The sequence below is a fragment of the Phalaenopsis equestris genome, unplaced genomic scaffold, assembly GCF_001263595.1.
Source record: "Phalaenopsis equestris unplaced genomic scaffold, ASM126359v1 Scaffold000373, whole genome shotgun sequence".
NCBI lineage: Eukaryota > Viridiplantae > Streptophyta > Magnoliopsida > Asparagales > Orchidaceae > Phalaenopsis > Phalaenopsis equestris.
Window position 1 is genome coordinate 39,770 of NW_018164815.1, and position 6,219 is coordinate 45,988.

Sequence of the window (6,219 nt, forward strand, 5' to 3'; positions counted from 1 at the left end):
AACTTTAATATTTTCTGTTTGGCAAAGCTCTTTTGGCGGTTTTTTAAAGTTGTGTTTTATCACGGGATCTGGCTAAGTGTGATGACCATTGGTATGATTTTTTTAAGCACCATAGTTTTTTGCAACAGTTTAAAAGTTATTTTTATAATTAAATGCAGCTGCCTCAAATAGAACTTGTGTATTTAAAAGAACAAAATGTGCTTTCGGAAATGCTTATTTTAATCTTGAAAATGAAATTATTATAGTTTATAGATTTTGATAGATTTAGGGTGATAATTGTGGAGTGTAAAGTAATTGATAGAATTTTTTAAATTTACTTCTTTTAAAAATATGATTTCTAACATGAGCAATTTAAACTGGACTCCAAAACATTTAAAAATGCCATAAAAGTTTGATTGTTTCATTCTAAAACCTGAATTAAGTTGAGGGTATTGCAAAAGAAGAGGAAGAAGAATAGTATAATTAGGGTTCACATTATTCAGTTATAACTTCATATGACCAAAAGCGTGATGACAATCAAGCAGACCACACTTAAATGTACATGCAAAATGCTCATAGTGCTGCATTCTTATCCGTCTCACATTTCAACGAAAAGCTTCTTAGTTTGTGTCGCTAGTTTCGAAACCGAGATTTGTGATGAAATTGTAGTCTATTTTAATATGGTTGTTTCTCGCATGGAAGACAAAATTATAAGCATGTTATCATGGTAGAGAAGTGTGAGGTTGGTACTTGTAATATGGAAGTTTTGGGAAAGACGTTGAAGCCAAATGATTTCAGTGGAAACAGTGGATATAGCTCTATACTCGGCTTCAGTTAAAGATCTTGCCAGAGGTTGTTGCTTTGTCACATTCTAAGAGTAAAGTGGTTCCAATAAATGTGCAATGTATTGTGATTAATTTTTCGTTGTTCACATCACTTGGCCAACTTGTATAAGTGTGAGGAAAAAGAGAACTGGCTTGGAAGGGAATACCCGAATCTAAAGTTCCTTGGAGATATCATAAGAGAATGAGAGAGAGTTAACCGCAAACATAATGTCTAGTTGAGTTAAAATAAGATATTGGAAAGACCCAACTAAATGTTTATATTGAGAAGGATTGCAATAAAGTTCCAAGTCTTCGGTGGAGAATCTGTGAGAGTTTGAGGATTTTGTATTTGTTTGTAGTCATTCAGAAATCCATAATGCGTATGAATAATATGGATATTTAAGAATGTATTAACTGAAACCATAAATTTTATAGAAAATCTCTGTTGCAGTTCATATTGCACTTGTATCAAGTCTGAATTATTGCCGGTTAATAATATATCATTAACATAGAGTAGAAGATAGAGATAATGAGTTGTGGTGATAGATGTATAAGAGAAGGATCAACATTACGTGCTTGAAAGCCAAATTTGACGAGATGTGTAGTAAAGGTGCAATTATATTGTCTAGGTGTCTGTTTGAGACCATAGCTTGATTTCTATAAAAGACAAACATAAGAGGGGTGAATGAGATCTTTATAACCCGATGGTTGATGCATATAATCTATTTCATGAAATTGACCATGAAGAAAACCATTTGATACATCCATGTGATAGATTTTTCACTTATAATGAAGGGTGAGAATGAGGGATTATTGCGTACGGACACCGCATGCATCTCTGCATGCGGTGTTCGATCCTGGTCGTAGATCACGGTGATCTACGGTCAGGATTATTTCCGTTTTTAAAAAAAAATAAAAAATTTTAGGTGGGGCCCACCAAAATACATCAGGACCGTAAATCAGGTGATTTACGGTCCAGATCGTGCGGTGTCCAATCCGTATGGAATAATTTTTCGAGAATGAGAGATTGTCTTATTGTTTGAATTTTGGCAATTGGAGTGCATGTGTCTCTATAATTGAGTCCTTATTCTTTTTGATAACCAAAGGCCACTAATCTAGCCTTATATCGTGCCACTGAACCATTTAATTTTTTTTTTGATTTTGTAGGTCAATTTGCTGCCAAGTACAAGCTGATCGATAAGAGATGGAACAAGTTTCCAAGTGTTTTGTTTTTATAGAGCGTAAAGTTCCTCTTCCATTGCTTTCTTCCGGTGATCATATTAACTAGCTTGATTATAAGTAGTAGATTCTATTTCGGATAAATGAACTTGCACCAAATCAAAGATTTTTTTCTTGTTTAGAGATCCAATTTTCTATCTCTTAACCATATGATGTTGTGATAGTGTTGGGATGTGGTGGTACAACAATGAACAGGTTTTCGATTGAGCAGGTGTTTGAACCCGTATGTTCAACCTGTATCGATTCTAGATTGATTGTTAGTGGATTGTTAACATCTTGGGGTAATTATGAGGGAGTTGTTGCTATGATATAAGTGGATGGACTGGATGAATTACATGAGGTAGAACAAGTTTGTAGAGTAGAAGTTGGTAGGAGAGCAATTAGGGAGTGTATGGTTGTATTTTGGGTTAATGGTTCAAGTTATCTAGGTTGTTTGTTGTGATAGATAGTTTCATTAATTGAAACATGATGAGAGACTATGATCTTACATGTGGTGGGATTAAAACATTTTTACCCTTTAACATGAGAAGGATAACCTAGAAATACACACGCTGTAGAGCGTTGTTGGAGCTTATTTCGACGGATTGACTGTAACCAAGGAAAACATTGACATCCATATGTCTTGAGATGATTGTAGTGTGGAATAGAGCCATAAATTAGTTGATATGATGACTTCTTAGCGGTCACTTTGGACGATAACTGAATGTTCAAGTAAATTGTAGTGAGGACCGTCTCAAGCCAAAGAGAAGAGGGTACGTTGGAATCGGCTATAAGTGCTCTAGTAGTTTCTAATATGTGACGATGTTTCCTTTTTACAATCCTATTTTAATAAGACATATAAGGACAACTAGTTTGCTGGATAATTCCATAGGTAATAAGTAAATTTTTGAACTGTTAGCTAGTGTATTCCCCGCCATTGTCTGTCTTGATTATTTTTATTCCTTGATTAAAATGAAGTTCCACTTTTTTGAATTTAATAAAGTGGGGAGTAATTTAAGTTTTACTAGTCATAGGATAGAGCCATGTAAACCAGGTAAAGTCACTAACAATCAACACATAATAGTGGCAGCCTTGATTAGACATAGTTGGGGAGGGACCCCAAACATCTGTATGTATTAAAGCTAATGAATTACATTGAGTATTTGTAGACTTATTAAAAGGAATACGATGACATTTTACAGTAGTACAAGAAGTGCAAAAAGAAAAATTGCTAGGAAGATGCAAACGTGGGTTGTTGTTTGGCAATGAGTTGTATGGTTTAGAGACTAGGATGTCCAAGACGCTTGTGCCATTGATCTGAATCAACGATGATCGAAGCAGAAGCTTGAGCATTGGTGGAAACATGATACAATCTTTTATTTGATATCCATTAGCATAAAAATAATCATGTAGTTATTATCGTCAACTAACTGAGATGTGGATATCAGATTTTGATAAATTTGATGAGCATTAAATAGCTTAGAGAGAATTAGCTTATTATTAGGAGTAGGTAGGTTGTCACTTCCAGGGTGCTGTATGGGAACAATGTTACCATTGCTTAACATCACACTTTCTTTACCTTGTTTTGCTTCAGGGAGTCGCAATTGGTTGTAGTTAGCAGTTAGATAAGAAGTAGCTCCTGTGTCAAGATACCAATATGATTTAAGTGAAGTATCGATGGAAGAAACATAAGCCATATGTGAATTTGAAGCAGCCAAAGCATTGGAATTTTTGGGTTGATAATTGACATTGAGTCAGTGCCAACAATTAGAAGCAACATGGCCTGATTTATTGCATATTTGACAAAGAACTGATCCGAAAGATTTGGTTCGAGTAGGAGGATCTTGATTTCTTTTCGAAGAGTGATTGAGAGAGCCACTCTTGCTTGTATAAAATTTTCAAATTCCTTTATGGGAGTAAAGAACTACCTGGGAATCTGTTTCAAGACTTTCAGTCTTGAAGTCTGACGTAAGATTGATTTCCTTGCTCATTAAAAGAGAATATGGAATTTCAAGACTTGTGGGAGCATATTGGGTTTTTATAACAATTTTAAAAGCTTGATAGGTAGGTGGTAGACCTTTTAGAATTTACATGATAATGTCTTCAAGATCCACTTTCGAACCACGACAGATATATCGTTAACAGTTGATTTAATTTGGTTCAAATATTGTGTCATTGTTAAGTTTCTCATTGACACATTATGCAATTCATTCTTTAACTGAATGATCCAAGAGAAATTGGATGCTTGCAGCCGTTTCTCCAACACAGTCCAAATTTCACGACAACTATCCAAATTCAGTACAGAGCAAGATAAATGCTGATATTGGGGAATACAAAGTAGCTACTAGATTCTAATCAATCAACATCCAAGTAGTATAAGCCAAGTTAACAGATGAAGTACCTGATTTGACAATAAAAATAGGATTGCGAGTGAGTAAGCTGCCATTAAGAAAGCCCAAGAACCCGTTTTCTTTGGTAAATTTGATCATTTGGGACCTCCATAGTTGATAATTATCTGCAGATAAGGCAACTGTAACCATCGATTTCAGGTTAGGCATAAAGTATTTCAAGGATGAGGGAATAAGGGTTTAGGTAATGTTGAGAGTCACTAGTCCCTCTTGAAGTTGCGAGCTACTGGAGTCGTCCATGGCTGAAGGTCTAGCAATGCTCTGATGCCATGATAAAAACAAAGGCAAAAGAGATCTAGGAAAAATCGCATAATAGATTATCAAGAAGAAGAAGAAGAAGAGCAGACATGCAAACTCATAGTTGGTTTTGTTTCCCAATACTGAGAACAGTCAATACAATGGTATTTATAGGTACAAACATAACAAATAACACAATTAAGTGCATTAAATGAATTAATATAAGGCGTGGACTCCATCATGTGAAATGCTTAGTCTTATTCCTTTTTAATAATGTATAATATTTTAAAATTTTAATCATATTTAAAATTTTAATACATAATATTAATATAATGTTAATTATTTCTGAATTTAAGAGTCATATTTGTGTTAAATAAAAAAAGATTCGCTCTGATACCAAATATAATAAAAGTGAGCGTTCTTTTTGATGGTTTAAAATATTAAAATTTACTATTAATGTTTGATTTTAGGTCTAAAGATGTGATGTGAAGGTTTCGATGTAATGTTAAGAGATTTAGGAGGGAGTGGTGGCTAAATTACTAAGACTAGTTTGGATAAGGCTTGTTTGGGCATATTGGAATTATCTCTTTAGGAAAGTGGCTTAATAATAGGTAAATGGTTAGAAATGATTATTGATGGTTAGCTTAAGATGTATACTTATGATATGGAGTAGATGGGTTAGTTTGGATTGGTTTACAATGGTGTTTATGGTTAGGGAACAAAACTAGGTTTTAATATACTCTTGTTTGGCCAAGAGCTATGAAGAGGAGTTTGGAATGGTTGTGAGGCTTTGGTTGTTGGTTTATTAATATTATGAAAAGCTTAGGAAGTGGATGAAGAGGGGTGAAGAGTTTAAGAGCAAGTGTTATGGAGGATTAATGAATAACATAAGAGAAAGTTTTCACTCAAATATTTCATTTAACAAATTCAAAGCATTATACATTAGCCATATTTACAGGGATTACAATGATAAAAAATCAATAAAAGGAGGAAACTTTGAAGGGTGGCAGATGACCGTTAATGAAGGAAGGTGCTAACCAACTTCCTAATGTATTATTATTTTTTTTATGACGAGCAATAAGAGCTTCCAAATTTGAAAATTCAAAAATTCTAGAAATTGAAATTTGAAATATAAAAAATGAAATACAAATTCAACTATTTTTTCTTGATATGGCTTTTGTAATGGGCCTTAAATGAGCTTTTAATTGGGCACTTTCTTGGGCTCTTGCTTGGGTTCTTGTAAGTGAACCTTTGACTTCATTTTGATGATGTACTACATCACTCTTTCTTCCTTGTCCCTTTATACTTTTTATATATGAGAGATAAAATAATGAATATAAACTGGTAAGCTTCGTGTGACATCCTCGATGGGAAGAGTTTAACGTGGGCAAGTACTACACCATGTGCATAATTAATCCAATGACAACAATGTGAAGGCCGTCCTTTTAGCTCGAGAGAGGGCTGTCTTGGAAATTGGATGGCACATTAAGTATTGATTTGATAGGTAGTTCAACTACTTCGGTTGATAGGCCTAGTTCAATCACTTAAGCTGG